The 20,740-nt window shown below is 44.6% G+C and overlaps 1 long non-coding RNA gene across 1 annotated transcript in view; it reads right to left on the minus strand.

Moving 5' to 3' along the window:
* Positions 1-20,737, minus strand: part of LOC138105039 (uncharacterized) — a 45,011-nt gene extending 24,274 nt beyond the window's left edge. The window contains exon 1 of the long non-coding RNA XR_011148363.1: positions 20,166-20,737. This is a non-coding gene — a long non-coding RNA (uncharacterized lncRNA). The remainder of the gene's footprint in view (positions 1-20,165) is intronic.
* Positions 20,738-20,740: the final 3 nt, after the last annotated feature.

Genomic DNA, 20,740 nt, shown 5'->3' on the forward strand with positions numbered 1-20,740 from the left:
AAAAAAGGATAAAGATCTTGAACTAGAATGATTGGGATGGGTTATGGTAGAATGATGAGAGCATTATCTGATGAGAGCATCCAGGGAAAGAGTCAGTTCCCTTCATTTGAGCTCAGACAGAAGTTTTGCAACTTCTGAGGATTAGGAAAACAAGTATCAAAACTGTTGTTTTTTCTTCTGGATGATTCTTAGCTGATTTTGGGTGTCTAACAACAAATGAAATATCTAGTGCCAAATCTGCATCTGTCATTAGAGAATTTGTTTTCACATGATGTGCCAGGACAGTTTCATAGGATAAGAAAGGCAGAATGAAAATTGTGCTTAAAGTGACCTGCTCACAACAACCCTACTTTTAAATCCTCAGCAATGTGGAAAAGAAAACTGGACACCAGATGCAGGTAAGGGCTGTCTGGAGCCCTCAGAACAATTTATCCAGCCTGTCCCCCGGTTGTGGTAGCTTTTTTTTTCCTGGGAACCTATTGGCACACCAGATGAGCTATTCTGCTGTTGCAACCTGCCTACATTTGCCTTTTTTTTGCAGGGCTCCTTTTTCTTGGACACAGAGTTGCTAGGAAGAAGTTCTCACTTCCCCAAAGAATCAGCATTTCCAATGCTGATTCCCTAACCATTCCAGAGGCCTTCACCTTTTCTCACAGGTGACAGGCAAGGGACACATGTGTGCACACACACAGCAGGTCTGAAGCAGCTCAGTCTCTCCAGGAAGCACGGGAGGAACTGTGCCCGGCTGTGGGGGACTTACAGCTCTCTGAGGAAGGGGAGGCAGTGCCCAGACCTCTGCTCCTACTGCAGGAAGATTCAGGACTTTTCTGAACAGAGACATGGAAAGAAGTTCACAAGTTTTAACAATATTCCTAAATAGATAGGTCATCACAGTGTGTCTACCCCACTAGCAAACAGCATATTTCTGTTTGATTCTCATGTACTTCTTCCCACTCAAGTCTGACGCAAACAAAAAACACTGCCCCCAGCTTTGCCCAGAGGTGACCTCTGGGCAATAGAGCCTCAGAAGTACCCAAACTGCACACACCCTAAACACAGACACACATTTTTCTAGAGTTGAGAAGTCTTTTGTGTGGGTTTGCAGCAACTTACAGGCATTTGGGAGGGAATCAACCAGGAACCAAGACAGTAATTCCTCTCCTGTATATTAGATGTTAACAAAATAGCCCAGTACCCTGCTTCACCCTCTGTGCTCAAACACCCTGTAAGCAAAAGCCTTGCTTCCCTGGGTTACAAGAGATCCACTGTCCCATAGATTGTACTAGAAAGTCACATTATTTGGCCTACTGACTACAAACTCTGGATCAAATCACAGTCTCATGTGGGTTAATGGAGGCTTCTCATTGTTTCTCAGAGTCTCCAAGCAGAACAAGACGGCTGCATCCAAAATGCACGTAGGAGTGATATTTATATTATCTTACAATTTAAACATTTCAATATGGAATATTTTAGCATCAATCCCGTATAATTTTCCAATTTACTGAAGATGGGTTCCCTAGTGATGTGAGGGGCTCCTCTCTGGTGCCTGAATACCATTAAGAATGTTTATTCCCACTAGTCTTAACCTTAATAATTGCAGCAAATTGATTTTAAATAGTGGATCAGGAAGGCCTGCAGATAAAAAAAAATTACTTTTTTTTGTATATTCCACATATTAACTTGCAGAATGAAGAAAATTGAGAGTCATCAAAGCACAATTTCCAAACAGACTTGCATCATTAAAAAGACATTTGGCTTCATAGTTCAAGGTTAAGTTTGTTCCCAGAAGATGAGGTAATTTAGTAAAATAATAAAGCTCCCATTAAATAAACCCTGTAATAGAACTGAGCCTTAGAGGCTGCAAAGGAAGGAAACTGTAACTTCTGTCAAAGCAGAGAGATGAGATTAGCGTTAATAAAGCATTCCTCACAAAGCACAGTGATAGTAGATGGGGGAAAGCACATCCAAATAGCTCTCATTTCCACAGCATTTCCCTTCAGATATGGACTTTTTAATTAGCCATCGGAAAGAAAACTGAAAGTGTACTTTCTCCTTCTCGGTTTCTCCCTGGCTATTAATCTCCATGCTGAAAACAGTGCCACCAGTCCATCTTATTGTTATTAGCTCGGGGAGACGTAAAAGAGCTACATTCATAGTCCTTATCACAGCCCAGAGGTATTTCCTTTGTGTTATGAGGAGTATTTTGATTCATTTTGACTGTGTCTGCAGGGAAGACACAGTTTATATTTTCCACAGCTAGAATAATTTCTAGAAATACAAAGATTTGTTCCAGCACTCCCCAGTATTTATTGGTGGGGTTTAATGATTGAAAGAGTTTGATTGTTGTGCCACAGTCATTCCTTTTTTAACTCCTCTTGGCTTCATGACTAAGTTTGAGGCAAAATTTTGATAGTGGATTGTTCCTGGAGTAGGTTGCTGCTTTTTAATGAATCATTTGTTTGAAGAATGCAACTTTTCTCCCCTATGACTGCACTGTCCTCTGGCAGATGTGGATAATCACACATTTGAAGAGCCACAGAGGTATTCTGGTGGGAAGGATCTCAGAGAGATACCAAATCCTTTTTTCCCCTTTGTCTTGACTTTTCTTAAAGTGTTTAACCTTCTGTTAAGAGCACAGGTAATGGCATTTCTCCAGTTTTCTCTGGTGGATCCTGTACCTTCCATCTGTCAATGGAGGCAAAATATTCCTTTTCTCTTTGTGGCAGCCTAGTTTATATATTTGAAGTCCATTACCTAAGACCCACTTACTTTTCCCTTCATGTCATGAAACACTCGGTTCCATTGCAGAAAACGCAGCAGGTGGGACCTGGGGCCACGCAGCAGTTTGAGGTGGCTGTCACTGGCAGATGCTCTCAGTGCTGCTTGTGCTCCATGCTCCCCCCGAGCCAGGGTGGTACAGGGGGAACCACACATGGCACTGTGCTGGGCAGGAGCTGTTCTGCCCTCCCCATTTCCCACACACAGCCCAGGGTACATGCAAAGGCAGAGCAGCATTCATGGCACTTCTTCTTCCCAGTAGGAAAAGCTCCCTGGTAAATCTGGTCATAGCAATTCAGGATGACACAGCTCTGTGGTTCCCTGTGGCTTCTTACCACACAGAAGGGAAAGGAAAGAGTAATATTCTCCTTCCCCTCTGCAGAAGGATGTGGTGGCTGGGCTGACAGCCCCCAGGTAAGAGCCGTGACAGCACTCAAAAGAAGATTTGCAGCAAACACTGCTGCTCACTTGTTTCTAAATTCTCATCAAAGGGAGACAAAAAGAAAAATTACAGTGCTTCCCAGGCATACAGGTTTTGCTTGAGGGAACTGATGGGAAATGTAACCCACTTTAGGGTATAACAGGAATAACACACACTTACACTTTCCTTCTCAAGGTTGCTAATTTTGCATGACTAAATCAGCTGAGGAAACCAGATTTTAAAAAATCAAGTGCTGGCATAGTTCCTGCTGACTCAAGAAAACTCAGAACTACATTCTACCTTGATTTATCTTTTGTTTCACTCACAAACCTGAAGTAAGCAGAAGGTTTAGGAGTGCTAATTTGGGATCATTAGAAGTGCCTAAATAATTTAATTATGATCTGTATTGTTTTGTGTGTGGAAATAAAAAAAAAAGAAACCAAAAAGCTACAGCAGGGTAACAATGGCAAATGGCCCCCCAATTCATGGATTCCTGCCACTTCAGACATTTCATACCCTGGCAGACTAAGAATATGGATCCAGATGAAGGATCAGGGCACGCTTCACTGTGAATTTGTTTTCTGGCACTGCTGTTTAGCCATCCAAGTGCTTTTACTTTCCGCAGTTGCTGTTACCCTAAACCAGGCAGGTCAGAGTTTTGCCCACTGAAGTGACACGGGCTTATGCACAGCAGACCCAGCTTTACTCTCTTAGTTGCAGGAACTCATGCCTTCTGATCAACAAATCAATATGATTACACAGAAGCATCTTATTGTTTAAAATACCCCTGTGTTCACACATCTCACAACTTTGACGTATTACCTTACTTACACATTTCACTTGCTTATCTTACACTACTTATCCATATTACTCTACTTATACATTTACTTACACTTTTTACAACTTCTACATGACACAGTACTTATGCATTTTACCTACTTATGCATAATACACTACTTATACATTTTACTTGCTTATAAATACTTACACATGTTACTCTACTTATACATCTTACAACCTTTACATACTACTCTGCTTATACATTTTACAACTTATCCATAATACAGTACATATACATTTCTCAACTGCTGTGCATGAGATCTCACATTGCTTGATTGGTTTCTCTATTCTGTCCATGAGCTCTGCACACACTTTTCTGATAACATGATTGGTTTTAATCTAGTACAGTACAGTCCTTTTTATCTATTCCTTGCTGTCTTTGTATTTAGTTTTTCAGCTCCTTCTTTCCCAATTTAGCACAGTTTACCTTTCAGTCCTTGATGAATTCCTGAGGGCTCTAACAGGTGGGGCTCCTGATCCAGGCAAGCAGCATGGAGATGATGACAGCAACAAAACCCATCCAGTGATCAGCAGCCAAGTTAGTCCAGGAAATCCAAACAACAAGAGAGCAAAGGACAAAGAACTGATATAAATCTGTCCCACCTCTCCCCTCAAGACTTCAGACTGGAGCTTAAAAACCCTCTTGGGGCTGATGTACTGCAACTGAAGGTGGAAAGGCCAGGTGACATTGATGAGGGTAATTCCAGCCTGGTCCCACTCTGAGGGCTCTGGTAAAAATAACAAAAAATGGTTTGGCTGGGGCACACTATCAAGGTTCAAATACTTTACAACACTTTGTTGAGCCATTGCACATCTCACAAGTGGTAGTAGCTACACAGGAGCATCAGAGAGAAAACATTCTGCCCCTCAGGGCTGTGTAGGCAACTGTCAGCACCCAGGGCTGATGCTGGCACCCAGGAACTCAGACCCTGGGTGCCTGAACCACCCTGCTTCTCTTTGCCTTCCTATATCTCCAGTCTCAACAGGGCATGAAAGAAAAGTGTTCCTCATGTTGAGGCACTTAGATACAGTGAGTTAACTATTTATGGAGGGTTTGGAGCAGATACCTTCCGCTCTTATAGCATGTGCCTCAGAAAAGTCTTTGTCTACTGCAGAAATCTCCCCGTGCCCTATAATCAAGGGAGCAATAACAAAGGTATCTAAAAAATGTGGCAACAGCACATAGTAGGCAGTGCTTGAAATCAAAACGAGGTCTTCAGGGAGCAAAACAAGCTTCCCATTTTGGAAAATTCCTGATCCCCTGTTTCCCAAAATGCCGTGGCAAAACATAATTATCATGGCTCTTCCTATCTCTAGCCTGTGTCATTGAAACGGCCTGAATGAAGTTATTATTTGTAGAGTGTAGCTCATCCAAAGCCTCTACCAATGAAACCACTCAATTGCTTTCTTTGGAATATTATGCAATTGGCTTTTCTGTAGTAGTTTTCCTTGTCTAGGCAATAATCTTGTGACTCATTGTCATGAGGGAGGCTTCTCCTTTGTACCAGCCATAATCGTAATCCGCTCACTCCTGAGTCTCTGCTTGCTCCTGCAGATGGGAAGACACCTCCTGACTCGGTGGGTACCTTCAGGAACCCATCAGAAATGATTGTATTCAAATGAAGCTGGCAAGGTAAGGCCCCTAAGAAAAGCTGCAAGATGGAGGTAATGGTAGATAAACTTCCTTATGCAGTTCTTTAGTATTAAATCATTTATTGCATAACTATTTGGGAGGTATTGCTACTGCTTGATTTCAAGCAGAGAGTTGCCTATTGCATCATTCATAAATTCAAGCCTTCCCAGAGGCTACCCCAGGCTTGAGCCATTCTGCCACAAAACCTAACTGAAGAGCCCTGTTCACAAGTGTGGGGTTCCATCCACCCCTCTCATTTAGTGTAAAGCTGGTGCTTTAAGCTCTGAGAATGTAAAAATGTGTTCCTGAATGAGGGCTGGCATGAACAAGCTCTCTTAAAATCCTGAAAATTAGTTGTTAAGCTGATTCCATTGATTAGATTCTCTGTCCAACAAAGCACTGCAAAAATTCAGGCGCTTGCTTCAATTCATGTTGGAGGCATTTAGATTCCAAGTTATTTAACATGCTGGGAATAATAACCAGTCTTTTTGGGGGAGGTTTCTGTAAGTGCCTGCTTCTGGCAGCTCTGAGGGATGGGATGGGATGAGAGGTGAGGGAGGTCTTCCAGGGTACAGTGCAGCATTTCTCTTCCTACTGCAGATTTCTCAGGTGTCCCTTTCTCCATGCTCTACTCTCTTTCTCTTTTTACCTTTTTTCCTTCTGGCTCCTCTCCTCCTCATGAGGCACTGAGGCTGTGTAGCACCTCCCACAATCCATATGAAGCAGAGAACATCGGGTTGTAAGATATCTAGCAAAGGATGTTCACTTCAGGTGGGCAGTCAAGCTGGAGCACAACTTTTGGAGATGTTCTGCTTTGTTTGTACTGAATTTATGACAGCTCATGAAGTCTGCTCCATCATGGCTGCTTCCCCACGGCCAGGCAGATCCAGCAAGACAGAGGGAGTGGTAGTTTTACTTGTGACGCTACAAAAGCATCCTTCATCTCTTGCTCTGTCAGTTTGCTGCCTTTGCCAGCTACCAGAACTTATTCTGCTGCATACCTACTAAAAAGAAGTCCAGAATTTTTTTTTTATGGGGTTGACCCAAATTGTTGGTCCAAGAACCAAATTTACAAGAGGTGCGTGATGCATACCCACCTCAGTGGTGGTGGAACAGAGCCCAGCAAAGCTCTGCAGGGTGCAGATGAAACATTCCCTGGCTCAGGGTGAGACAAAAAGGTGATAAACAGCAGCACCTGGGGAATATTCCCCTTCCCACCTACCGCCACCACCTTCTCTCTTTCTTGAAAACACAAACAAGCCAACCCAATTTGCATTTTCATAGCTGGGGGTGATTGCTAAATTAATGAGCTCTGCTATTTATATCTAAATAATCACAGTCCTAAACAACTGCTTGGAGGCATCAGTATGGAAGATAAGATTCTGGGCTATGATTTGATGGGATTCAGGCAGCACTTGTCATCAGAAGGAGGAAAATCCCAGCTACAGAAAATAAAAAGCTTTGCCATATTTCAGACAATCTGAGGGACACTGGAAGAAGAAAGTTCTGTGAGCAGTGTATACAGACTTGACTTGCTTACTAGACTATGCTGGCCTTAACATTATTCAGAGGAAATACTTTTGCTAAGCAGCTTCCTTTAACCATCCTGGTTGCCACAACCCTGCTAGGGACTTCAGCATTAAGCTGTACTGCCCAGATGCACAGAGTACTACTCAGCATTGTTCCCAGAGTGTGTGAAGAGCCCTTGCAAGCCAGCTCTGTCCTCGCTGCCTTTGGCTGAGTTTCTGCAAAGTGAATCTCTTGGCTTAGTGCAGAGCTTGTGAGGCCACTTAAATCTCTCTGACCCCTTAATGAAGTTTTTAAAAGGGCTTCATAAATCTTCATCACTAAGAATTGCTTAAAGCCCTGCAGGGTTTCTCTAGTGGCATTAACCACTAAAACAAGTAGACGGGCTCAGGTATATTTATTGCATTAATCTTCATTATTCCATGGGTTTTCCTTCTTTATAGTCTTTTACATAAGCTGCAACTGGGAAAGGGAGCTCAGGAGTGGGAGCTCTGAGTCAACACTGCCTGTCTGGCAGTTTGTAGCCATCCACTATGACTACATCTGATCAGCCCTCTTCTTGGGAATGTTTTCTGTGCAGGCAGAAACTGTATGTTCATCATTTATCCTTCCTTATTTAAATCACTGGGTTATTCCTCATTAGGGAAAGATCCTCATTTTTGCCTTTTCTGTGAAAACATACCTCAGGTCACAACCTTACAGCTCCAAAATGGATTAGTTACCTGCCTGCCCTTCTATTTTTTTTTTTCTTGGAATTTCGGCTGACTTTGGTAATGGCTTTTTATGAGTAGCATGAGTATTCTCTGAAATAACTTCCAGCTCAATGCATATGTAAGGATTGCTAGGAAAGTATGATTTTTTTTTTAACTTTTTACATACCATATATTGTGCTTTCCAAGTGAGAGTGTAGATTCTATATATTCTGTACAGGTTGTTAGATTCTTCACCTCTGCATAGTGAGGATAGAAGAGTCATGATTGAGGTTCACAGACAAACAGAAAAGTACTCCAGTGCAGGCAAAGTCATTGAAACCAGCGAAGAGCCTTTGAAGAAATGGTTTCAAGGCTAATTCTGCAGACAATGAAGGACTAAGGCTCTATTGAGCTTTTGAAGGATTGGAGATCCTTGTGATTGAATGTGGTCCAGCCAAGCTTGGGCTGCCCCATTCCATCACAAAATCATACATTTGTGAGCTAGATGGTTTTCAAGGTTGCTTTTTCAGTTGGCATTTTGTTTATGCCATCAAGATACAGCAGAGTGCCATGGAAGTGCTACTAAGCGTGATGTTATTCTATTTTGTTTTCAATTTATTTGCATTACAAGAAGGTCTCAGGGACAGCCTCAGGGAGGACTGAAACAGTGTGCATGGAGCAGAAGAGAAGCAATATGCTTGTGAAGGCCAACAAGATCTTATTGAAGGTTTGACACTGAAGTATTAAATCTGCCAGAAGTACCATTTATGATTAAGAAAACTATCTAGGCTCCTAGTCTGGGTCATGACTGGAAGAAAAAATAATGTCTGATGAACATGGTGGAGGCTCAAAACTCCGCTTATGATGTGTGAAGTGAGTTACTTGAGGCAGTAAAGGAGAGCTCCAGGCTCAGTTGAATTGGTATTTCTTCCATTGGGGTCAGTAGGTTCTAGGTGATGTCATGCTGTGATGTTTTCACACGTGAGCCAGTCAGATAATTGTTTTAATATAGGGAACTGTAGGATAGGTTATAGCATGCAGTGTTGTCTGCTCTAGAACACATTGGTAAGTAGTGTGCTAGGGACACTCTTTTACCCTAACAGGGATAAGATTAGATATTATCTGACTTCCTGGCTGCTTAAAGGCTATGCAAGTTCACCCAAGTGCTTACTTACATAGCTATTAACAAAAATTCAAATTAGGTCGTAGCTTTCAAGTCCTCAAAAGACCAAAATCACAGGAAAGGGACAGAAGAAGTCAAAGAGCCATGGTAGCCTGAGGTCCATAAAATGTCAGGAAGTTGGAGAGATAAGAAAGAAGGTTTCAGCATGTGACTCATGGCCTGTGCTTTAAGAAAAGATGCAAGAGTCCTAAATCACAGCCAAAATTACCTGGTAGAAGTTCTTACTCAGTCCTTCGTCCATACACAGCTTGATCCTTTGCATGAAAGCCAAAATAAAAGGCTGTGAGCAGAGACCTGGGAGAGTGGGTGGGTAGGTGGCCGCTGTCCTATGGCCAAGGCATTGTCACTGACCATATGCCTGCTCCTAACCCTGTCCATTTAAGCCTTCCACTGCCTAAAAGTTAGCCACCTAAATGTCTTCAAGGATACCAGCCTCGGGATTCAGCTGAGGCTTGGCGCACACCGTATTTCTTGGTGATATGGCTCACATGACTGCGAATCTCTAATGGAAATGAACCAGGCTGGGGTAGGAAAGCAATGCTGGGCCAGCTCTCCTGTACTAGGAATTTGGAGCAGAGATGCTTCATGGCTATGAAAACACTCAGGAAAGGCAAAGTTTAAGTTCATGCAGTGAACTACCACACCGTAGTCCCATGATACACTGCCTTTGCCAGCTGAGCTGCTGTAGCCAGCTCCTGCCCCAGATGCTTGTTCCCACCTCTGGCCTGCAGTTTGTCACCTCCTCAGCTGTGCCAAAACAACTGCGTGTAGAGCAGTGCTTAAATCAGCACACTGAAGTGATGGAAGTTAAAAATAAACTCTTTGTGGGAGGAGCAGAGGAAGAGCTATTTTTAATTGTAATCACTTCAATGGTCTTTCTTCCAGTGTGGTCCCACAAGGAATTTCATTAATACAACTGGGAGAAGGCAGTGGATTGCTGTGCTGGCACTGGAGTGACTCCTCCAGGCAGAAAAGTCTCTCCTGGGAGGGACAGGATTTCTGAAGCCAGGATTGCACCAGGGCCAATGTGCTGCAGAATTGTACCTTCCAATATGCAGAATCATGACTTCCCTACCTGGGTCCAAACTGGACTCAGGTGTCCCAAGCTCTCCATTAGCTATTCTGCCTCCTAGATCCTCATAGCATTTATTAAAAAAAATTATTGTATGCAAGCCAGCATTACCATTAATAAAAACAAATAAAGAGACACTGAGGTTTTTTCCTGTTTTATAAACAAATACTCCTTATAATCACTCTGAATACTAGCCTGCTCCACCATTTACTATGGTATGGTTAGATATCACCCATTAAAATCTCTTCAAATACAAAATGCACAGTAAATTGAGAATAAAAAACATCAGAAGAGATGCAAAAAAAGGTTTTATTTAATAACATTTCTTACATGATCAAGAAAGGAAATACTTGCATGCTCCTTAAAAAGCATTAAAAGTTTAAGGAAAAACATCTGAAAAGTGTTCCAACAGTTGCAGTGCAGCTACGACTTGAAAACTCACAGAATAATTTAGCAACTTACTTTTGTTTTGGCTTTAGTCATTTCTGTGCTTAGATGAACTTCTCCATGAGTGAGTGACATGTGCAAAGCCTTGGTTGTGTTCAGGCACCTCAGTGATTTGTTTCTGTTTGAACATGAAACATATTCACTTGCATTCAAATGTTCCTGATGCATTTCTCCAGAGGTTTCGTACCAGTGAAGCATGTGAAACACAGGCAGATTTCAAACTGCTGTTGCTTTTTGAAATAAATAATAAATTACACTTCTTTTTGTGTGTCATTAACATTATTTAAAGTTTTTCTGTGCTGTTGACTGAGTTTCAAAGCACTTCTCAGGAAAATGGGGCAGTAGTTTAATTTCCATCATTCAGGAAAATGAAGTAGTATCCTGAGTCCCACATCAGGGCATCATTCTTTTGGGACTCATGATCTATGTTCCTGGATGCTTGGGTGTACAGGCAGGATTTAAATTTAAATTCCTAGACTCTGAGTATGTTTAGTATGTCCTTCAATTCTCTTCTAATAAATAGAACCAAGGGCACAGTGAGTCAGTTTCGTAATTAGATTATATAATTGTCTCATGAACTCTGTACAAATTACCTCTTCTCTGTATTGTTTTTGCAGTGTATTGTTTTTCTTGAATAATATGGCACAAATCCAGTATATATTGCAGTCAATAAAGTACCCTAGTTTATAGTCTGATGGCCCAGAAATGAATAACTGGCATCAACAAAAATAATTAAGTCAATACCATTTTTAGTACCATCAGTACTCTTCACTTAGACCACCAATTTTATTTTTAATTATTAACATGTTTCCTTAAAAACATCTTTTTACATTTTTTTTTTACCAAGAGGTAACCACAGATTAACCATTTTTCTCAGGTTTCAACAACTTTGTGATTCTAAGGTTGACATTAGAGTGTAATGATGTAAAGGAAATTGCATTTTATTGCATTTTAATTAAACAGGTCAACTTAAGCAGGCCTTTCTCCAGCAAAATTCCCATCGGAGTTTAGTCCTTTATCACTAGATTTTATTTACTTCTTGAGCTTTGCACAGCAGACTTTTGCCTTCCCAATAGAGGACCAATAAAACAATTTAATCCGTTAAACAGAGTATATTTGACATTCAGACTGATAGATATGGGGTAGTATCATAATGCTGAATAGCATAAAGGATGTGCATCATTGTTATTCCTCTCACTAAAGTGTCACTCCAGGTGTGCTGGAGTCTACTTTTATGCAGAGCATTGGGTTGGTTCAAGACAGCCCATGAGCCATCCAGAGCCTTCAAAATCCCATGGAGTTGTTGGCCATAGCTCTGTGCTTGATTTGGGAGTATGGACCCAAAATAGCACTTCTTACATGTGCTTGGGAAGAGCACATTTGCTTCCTGCTGGGCCCTGCTGCCTTCCTGGGATGTGGGGACTGAGGTGTACACCCATCTTCCAGGCACCAAGGAGATGGGTGGGTCCTTCTCTCCTTGCATTGCACCTGGGAAAGGGCACTCCCCCTTGCTACCACAGCTCTGTCCTTCTGCACTGACTTGCTGAACCCAAACTTGAATTTAAAAAGTCACAGAGCTCTGAATGGGTTTGTCTCCCCCCTTCCCATCCACTTAGCATTTCTCACCAGTTCTACTCTCAATCATGACAAAATGCCTCAAATTTTCCACTTTTGCTGTAATAATGCTGGCTGCATCCAAAAAGCCCAGACGAAGTGAAGAATTCAGCTTAAATACTCACATTTAGCATTCAGCCAAGCTCTTCCATGTTTGTTCCTGCTCATTTGGTCAAATACCATTAAATTCAGGTTGTCTGCTTCTCCAGCTGAAAAGTTTGCTTTCCAATTCTGTCCATAGGCTCAACCTAGTCAGCTCCATGCTCCACAAGTCCAAACACTGAGCAGCAGTTAACATTATTTCCACACAGAATATTTTTAATCTTCTGGTAGCTACAGCTCACAACCATTAGTTTCTCCTCTCTACACTTATTAGAGGAAACACTTGTGAAAGATGTGTCACCTCTCTGGACCTCAGAGGTACATGTAGTTCCAAGCAGGCACAAGGAAAATACATTTTTCCACTTCTTGCAAGCAGAAATTTAGTAAATTTGTTTGGAAAACTGCTGCTAAAGGAAATGTCATTCAACAATTCTGTTGAAGCTATCAAAACCGAAACAAAATGGATTTGAAAACTTAGCACAGATCACAGTTAGCAATTTGACTAGTAACTGTTCTCCTAGGCAGTAGGAACTAAAATAAGAGTGTAGCATAAATTCTGGTTTCAGGCTGAATTACACCTCTCTCCAACTCCATGAGTGAAATATTTTGGAGCATATTCATGCAGCCCTCTATCTTTAGGAAAAAAAAAGTTTAAAACCTTCAAGCCAGAGCACAGGCAGCAGTTTCAATCAGTTCAGAGTTGTTGCTTTCTCTGTGCCCTGCTGACCAAGGAGAAAATAAGAGGTTTTGCTGTAGTTTCTGATGGCTGAGAAGGGACGAGCTGCTGTGGTTTTGGCTTCTGGTCCAGGCATGGCAGACCTCTCCTACCACCCCAAATGTGAGTATGTTACCAAACTGAAAGAAAGAAAAAAAAACAAAACACATTTTCTGCTCTCTTGAGATGAACCTTGTTGCATATTTGATTCCAAGTTTATTTCCTTTAAAGGGCTAAATACTTCAAAAACAGCCCAAAAATCTTCATTCTGGATAAAATCAAATGTTTTGATTGATATGAGATTTTTTTGGAGGGAAAGAGTTTGGCTTAGTTTAGAAGCTGAAACACTTTGATTTAAGTAGTGGTACGTAAAGCTGTGTCCCTACAGCCCAGCACATGGTCTGTGGGGAGTGGTGCTGCATAGGGTGTCACCTATGGGGCATTTGGGGGAAAGCTGAAAATAGCCAGCGAAAAACCCGCCAGCCAGCTAAGCACTGCTGAGTTTTCATCTCCCAACACTCCCAGGTTCTGACAGTCCCACCTCTGCTGGATTTATCTGTGATGCCATGAGATGTCACTGATGTCAGTGCTCGTGGTTGTCCTTTCTGCTGGGGTCACTGGCCCCCAGAAGTAAGGGCAATGTAAGTTTATAAGAGCGTGCCAGCCATGGAGTTGGATCTGCCATCTTTAGTGTCCAATGGCATGGCCTCTGTGTCATACAGAGCTGCTGTTAAACCTGACAGAACCTGGCATAAATCACAGAGAGCACCTGCAGTACCTTTACTGTTAAGTTCATTACAGGAGCTATGGTAGGTGCTGAGTTAGTGCTGATTGGGTTTGTTTGGGACCAACAGCTTCTGAGCTGTGACAGCAGAAAGCTCTGCTTTAGCTGACCAAATATTCACGTTGTGTTTGTGTAAGAATCTGCTCAAAGCCAGTTTAGTTAAGTTGAAACCATGACTTGAAGGGCTGAGTAGCAATTCTTGCTGGTAACCTCAGAAGTGATCCACTAGCAAGGTTTATTTCTTCAAGAGGTGTTTCTGTGGTGGTCTGTGGCATTGGCTCTTCAAGGTTAAGCCATGGTGACTGAGGACAAATTTAGACCTTTTTAGGATCTGGATAAATGAGCAGAGACATAGAAGCAGGGCTTCTTTGTAAGCCCCGTCACACATCCTATCAGAAAAAACAACCTACAGTAAAGTTACAATGAAAATGGGCTGCTGCGAAGCAAATAACCTGTGTAAATTTATACTAAAACTGTTGTTGGGGTTTTTTTGTTATTATTTCAAAGGTGAATATTAAAGTTGTGTGCTGCTAAACTTATGTTTGATTGCCATTGGCAAATGCTAAATGCATCATCCAGATATCATCCTGGTTACTTATGGATGTTTCTCTGAAGTTATCCTGTAACACTGTTAAATGGTATTTTCTTCAGAGTTTATTGAAAGTGCATAGGTCGTTTCTTTTTTTTTTTTTTTTTTTAACCCTTGGAAATAGGAGTCACTCTATACATCACATTGATCTACTCTGAGGATTGGTTACTTCAGAAAAAAGCTGCTAACTCTATCCATACTAAGAATATAAAAAGTAAAATCTTGAACCTCAGTAACATTAGGATTACTCCTATCTCCTTTGTTACTGTGTTCCATCTTTAATACTAAAACTATTTTGTCCATCAAGAAAGATACATCGAGAAATTATTACAATGTGTGTGTGTAAAAAATTACAGCAATAAAAAACCTTATGTATCCTGAACTATGCTACTTCTTGCTCATCTGATTGGAATTAAAAGAAAGTCTTTTGACTCCTCAAAGTTCAGTCATCTGTGACCTCTTAAAATCAATCAATAACAGCAGGGAAACAATATATTATAGCCACCTAGGTTTGGGACAATCGGCTTTTTAATTGTTCTTTTCATTGTTTGCACATACTGGCGTTCTTTACTATTGAATTATAAATTCAACGTGAGCAGCAATAACGGGTGCATAAACCCAACCTTTTCCTAAAGTAATCGCAAAGTGCGGATTATTTGCACGCCCTCTTTGGTCGTGGAGGCTTAGGCGAAATGGATAAACACTGGCAGTGATTACATGAACGAAATGGAAATTGCGGTATTCCCACGGCGAACGTATATATTTATACTTTTAACTGCAAATAGAGGGCTGTGTCCGCGAAGCCATTAACGCCGACGGTAAGAGAAGCAAAAGGGAAGGAAGGCGTCGCCTCCCCGGAGGTGAATTAGCAGCATCGCTTATCTTCGGGCCGCCGGGGATGGGACCCGCCCGGCCGGGACCTGCCTCCGCGGCTCCCTCCGACACCTCCATCTATCAAAAGGAGGGAAAAGCCGGCGTCTACGGGGATGACAGGCAAAGCCAAGGGGGGTACAAGCATTTTGCCTATCCATGGGGCCCCACAAGTCTCGGTGGAAACCTCTCCCCATCTTCTCGGTCTCCATCCTACGTCCCGTGGCATTCTTGCTCATTCCTTCCCGAAGCAGGAGCCATCCACTTACTTCTGATAGCAGCTAGGAGCAAGGCTATTAATAGGCAATCTAATTACCCCGAGCTGCTAACTCTGAAATCTCTCTTTCTGTGATGTGGTTTTTTTGATTTGATTTTCCAGTCTAGTAGGGCTTGCATTTACAGAACTGGTCAGACTCGCTCTGGAAGATATTATTTTAACGTTTTAAAATCTACTTTCATTCCAAGCAGGAACAAAATCGCCAAATTCTGACATTCCACACGAAAGCAGCGAGTGAAAACATTATTAGTTCGGATGGAGGGAAGTGGTTTGCTTAGCTAAGGTTGTGAATGTCGTTGTTTGGGGGTTTATTATTATTATTATTATTATTGTTATTGTTATTCGCACGTGTTCTCAGACAATTCTGTCAGGTAGGTAAATGGCGAGGAAAGCGGTTTCAAAAGGGAAGGCGAGAGGTTGCCACGATGCCAAGAGAAACGGAGCGGCCCCGCCACAGCTCAGCGTGGATACACATGAAACGGAGCTACTCCCGAAAATGCTTCCAAGAGAATGTATTCATTTTGACCTGTGGAAAACATTTCACTGGAAGACCATGACCTGTTCTGATGGTTTATTTTATTTCCTGGACAGGGAAGTAAGAAGACAACTATGTGGGGGGTTTCCCGGCAGGTTTCGATGCCTGCATAAACCGATATTTCCTTCACGGTGTGCCGCAGTGGCGACAACAATCCCAGGGAATAGTCAGTGATGTTTTTTGTTTGGTTGTTTTTTGTTGGTGTTTTGTTTAGTTTAGTTTTTGTTGGAGTTCTTTTGGGAGGGATAGGTTTAAGTGAGAAAGAATTAATTCTCTGTGCTGCGGGCATGGGGGTGGAGGCAGAATAACTGATTGCAGATCGGATTTTATATTGCCTAATAGCCGTGATAGGGAACGGGGGGAGGATGAGGAGAAGCCCGGCTCTAAAGCGCTGGGGAGGAGAAGTGTGATTCCGCCGTGCCCCACGTCCCGCCGTTCCCAACTCTCTCCCACAACGACCTCTCGCAGCAAGAAACTTTCCCCCGGGTTTTCCTGCCAGATCCAGCACAAGAGAGCCTTGAAAGCCTTCGCCAGCACCCAGACAGGAATCGACAGTGATCCCCACGGCTCCGGCCCGGGAGACGCTGCGGCGGGAAGGGCTCTGGGCTCCCAGTGCGGCCCCGAGCGGTGGCGGCTCCGACCCCTCCTCCCCCCCGCCTCCCTGTTCCCCTGGACGAGACGGCGGGAACCAGGGTGGGGGCCTTTCCTTCTGGCCTTGCTGTCTCGAAACGGGTTCTTTCCCTAGGTGTGAAAGCCGATTCGCACACAGAGTCGAGGTACTTGATTCATCTACAGTTGTGCGCAGAAAGGAGTACTGCAATTAAAAATAATACATAATACTCGTCACCGCAAGCAGTAAGTGGAACACAGCCCCACCGCTTTGTAGCAAGAGCATTGAGGTGCCCGTTGATAAAAGTGTCAGAATTAAGCCATTTTAGTCACTTATTCTGAAAACCTTTAAAACCGCCGAGGAGCAATAAAAGTAATCCTTAACTCATTTTCAAAGTCTCTCTGTGTGTGCTGGAAAGACACAAAACGCGTATGCTCCTGTTGGACAGAAGCAGCTAAATGCTGCTCTTTAGGGTGCCGCGTGGGTCTCGGCTGCCTCCCGATCACCCCGAGGGCATCGCCTTCGTCCTGCGCGCCCCACCGGGGCTCAGCGTGCGGGTACCGCGGAACGCCGGCTCCGAGAGTCAGGTTACGCGGCAATAGGAGCCTCCTCCGCGCGTTTTGTTGATTTTAATTTTTTTTTTTTAAAGGCTGAAATCATTAACCAGCCGGACCTCAGAGACTGGAGGGAGGGCAAATAAAATGAAGGTGCAGATCATTATTAAAAAAAAAAAAAAAAAAAGCGACCACAACAAAAAAACCCCCAACGACACAGAAACCACAAGCTTGGGCACATATTGCACAAATGTCCGTGCGGGTTCTGTGCTGCCTGATGCTGATTTGAGCATCAAGTGTTGAAAGACACCGTGGAAATCACCCAAAAGCACGCGGCAGCAGGTCACCAGTAACGGGGAGGCCGCTTACTGCAGTGGGGAATATCCTTCTGCCCTGCTCCCCGCCTCCGGGCACGGCTTCAGCCTGGGGGAGAGGCGAGCGGCCGGGAGGGAGCGGGCAAGGTTCCCCAAGCCGGGTCAGGGTGCCCTGCCCCGCGGGGCCCGGAGCCTGCTGTCTGCGAACCAGCGAGGACGGCTGCAGCTGAAGCCCGGCCTCTGAACACCCGGCAGCCTTTCGTTAGGAGTTTTGGGGAAAGAAAAAATAATCTCTCCTCGTCCTTGATAATTTGGGGTCCCTCCTCACCATGGGACAGATCTGATCTATCGCAAAGGACACGTTCACCGTGCCCGCCCCTGCCCTTGCAGTGGTGTGTAGAGGACCTTGCTGGTTTGGGGGTCAGTTTGGCTAACCACTACCTTTAGGTCCCCGGACTGTCCCGCCCGGCCCGAGAGGGAGGTGATGGGTGATGTCAAAGGCCGCTATCCCTCTGAAATCCATCTCTTTCCCGCCGGATGCGGATTGCTCCGCCGGCTTCGGCCGCCGTTCCTGCCGCGGGAAGCGTGGAGCCGGTCGGCCGGCAACTCCCCGCTGGGCTGGGCGCTCCCGAGAGCCGCCGGTGCCCGATCGATATGTCCGCTTCAATGTCACAGCCGCTGGGGAATGGAAACAGTCCGTATCGTGGGGGTGGCCTTGATAAAAGTATATTTTAAGTAGCGCGGATAAGCGAAGGGGAGAAGAGAGGGGGAGAGGTGCCGGCACGTCGCCCGTAATAACCGCTGCGCTTATCAGCCCGGCCTGAACTCCCCAGCAGTTTCTAAAGTACATTAAGTTACATAAACACATCTCGGAAAAGAATACACTCCAGCCTGCGATAGTCACCAAAGTGACCCCTCGTACCGCCTCGCACCCGAACCCGCCGGGCCCCCACGGCCGCAGCGCCCCAGGAGCACTGGGGCCAGACCCGGCTGGCGATGCCCGCTGCGCCCGGGGTTGTCCGGGCCGAGGGGCAGTGAGGGTGCGGCCGGACCGAGCCTTCCCCTCCTCCCTAGGGCACCCCTGGTAAGGGATCACGTTTGCAGAGAGCCGAGAGTGGGGGAAGGAGCAACAGCTCTGCGCTTGCACACGGCTTACCCCCAACCCTTTTTTGGGAGATTGAAGTGCCCGCGAGGGAATTTGCCTTAATTGGATAGGAAACCTTTTTTTTTCCCCACCAATCTTTCTTCTTCCCTCTTTGGCCACAACGACCAGGAGCGATGGTCACCTCGCTGGTGCCTCCTCCCCAGCCGTGTCTTCCCGCAACCGAGCACCCGCCTGCCCTCCAAAATATCCCTGCACATGCACCCCTGGCTTCCTAACCCAGGCATGGTGCAGGAGATACCTGAGAGCCTCCCGGAGCCCCGGGGTGAAAGTTACGTCAGCAGAGCGGGATTTGGGAAAGGAGTGACGTAATGAAGGGTTAGGAGTCTATGATTTGAGCGGTTCGAGAGCAAACCCGAAACGAAAAGGAGTGGAGAGGAAAGGGGTGCCTGGGAATGGTTTCCCACGCTGGTTCCAGTTTAAGCCGGGATTTCTTATCGTGTTTATCGGAGGAAATAAAATGAAGTTTGTAGCCCGGCTATAACGTAAACAGGCTAATCGGCAGTGAAAAAAAGCCAAGGCGCCTGAAGTGTAAAACACGGGTCACTTTGGAGCCAGGGAAAGAGGCGCCTGCCAGGCCAACGCGGCTGTTCTTCCCAGCCATCCTCACCTTTCGGGCAGGCACCCTCCGGGCCCGGGCAGGTCCCCACCGCCCACCCTGGGCTTACATGAACACCGGCAAACCCCTCCCAGCGAGCAAAGCCTGTCGCTTAAAAAAAAAAAAAAAAAAAAAAAAACAAACAAAACAAAAACAAACCTCACGGTATTTCTCGCTCTATATCCACCTCTACACGTGTTTGAAACACCCTCGTGTTTAACTGGAGAAGGGGCATCCAAAAGACTGAAAGGACACGCGGGGTTGAAAGCTCAGCGCTTTTCAGCACAGAAATTTGCAGTGGCAGCACCCAAGCTGGGGAGAAGCAGCGTGGGCATCGACTCCCGCAGTTTCCACTGCTCGTCTCACATTTGCAGGTAAAAAACCACAGGAAAAATGTTTTACGTTTCCAGCTAGGATCGGAAGACGAATCGGGCAGAAAACGAATCACTGCCCTCGCTTGCAAAAGCCTATTTTCTATTTAATATTGCACACACTAAAATACACCTAAAGGTAAAAAAGGAAAAAAAAAATCACTTCAGCCTGGCAGGGTGACTAATATTATTTAACGATATTATTTAGAGACAACTGACAAGAAAGAAGTATCACCTTTAATAATACAATTTAATAAAGAAACGGTTTCTCGGGAAAGTGCTTGTTTTCCGATCAAACCCCTGCCGCGCTATACTACAAAAATTAACGCGCGCAGTAAACTTCCAAGTCACAATCAGTTCACCCAAGCCGGCAGAGCAGATCGCTACAGCCAGTGTTTTGCCGTACCCCCAGCACTGCAAATTCTTCACCTCCCGTTCACCTTGCCTGGAAAGACCGAAAGAAAAAGCCGTGCCTACCCCAGGAGCGACAGCACCGCGCATCAGCAGGTTTGGGCTCGGGTTCTGTCGGGAGGGTTCATGCCTGTTGGCTGCCCAGAGCCCGGCTCTGCTCTAGTCCAGCCCTTTGCCGCAGATGACTCTTTCTGTACAAACTGATGATGACAGATATCCAGCTGATAACCTCTGGTGAACGAAGTTATTTTAATTTCCAGTCACTTTCCTGCTAAGTACCATATCAGTTTGTACACAGCTGAGATAAGAGGGCTGAGGAGCGGGGGGGTAATAAGAAAGAAACGGAGAAAAAATGCCTACCGCCAGCTGTTGGGATGGACACATCCCACAGCTTGCCTTGGCTTCACCTGACGGTTGGGGCACCTCAAGGAGGAGCCACATTTTTTCGTCTCGGAGAGCTCGGATTTTGACGAGCGAAAACTAAGGAAATTTGAGGGAGGGATACGTTCGCCTGGTTGCTTAGGGCGAAAGCCAAGCATTTATCCCCGCGGGCCGCTGCCAGGGGACATTCACTCACATGCCGGGAGGCGAGGAGAAAAACCTTACAGAAATTGAATATTCACCATTAAAAAAAAAAAAAA

The sequence above is a fragment of the Aphelocoma coerulescens genome, chromosome 2 (assembly GCF_041296385.1).
Source record: "Aphelocoma coerulescens isolate FSJ_1873_10779 chromosome 2, UR_Acoe_1.0, whole genome shotgun sequence".
NCBI lineage: Eukaryota > Metazoa > Chordata > Aves > Passeriformes > Corvidae > Aphelocoma > Aphelocoma coerulescens.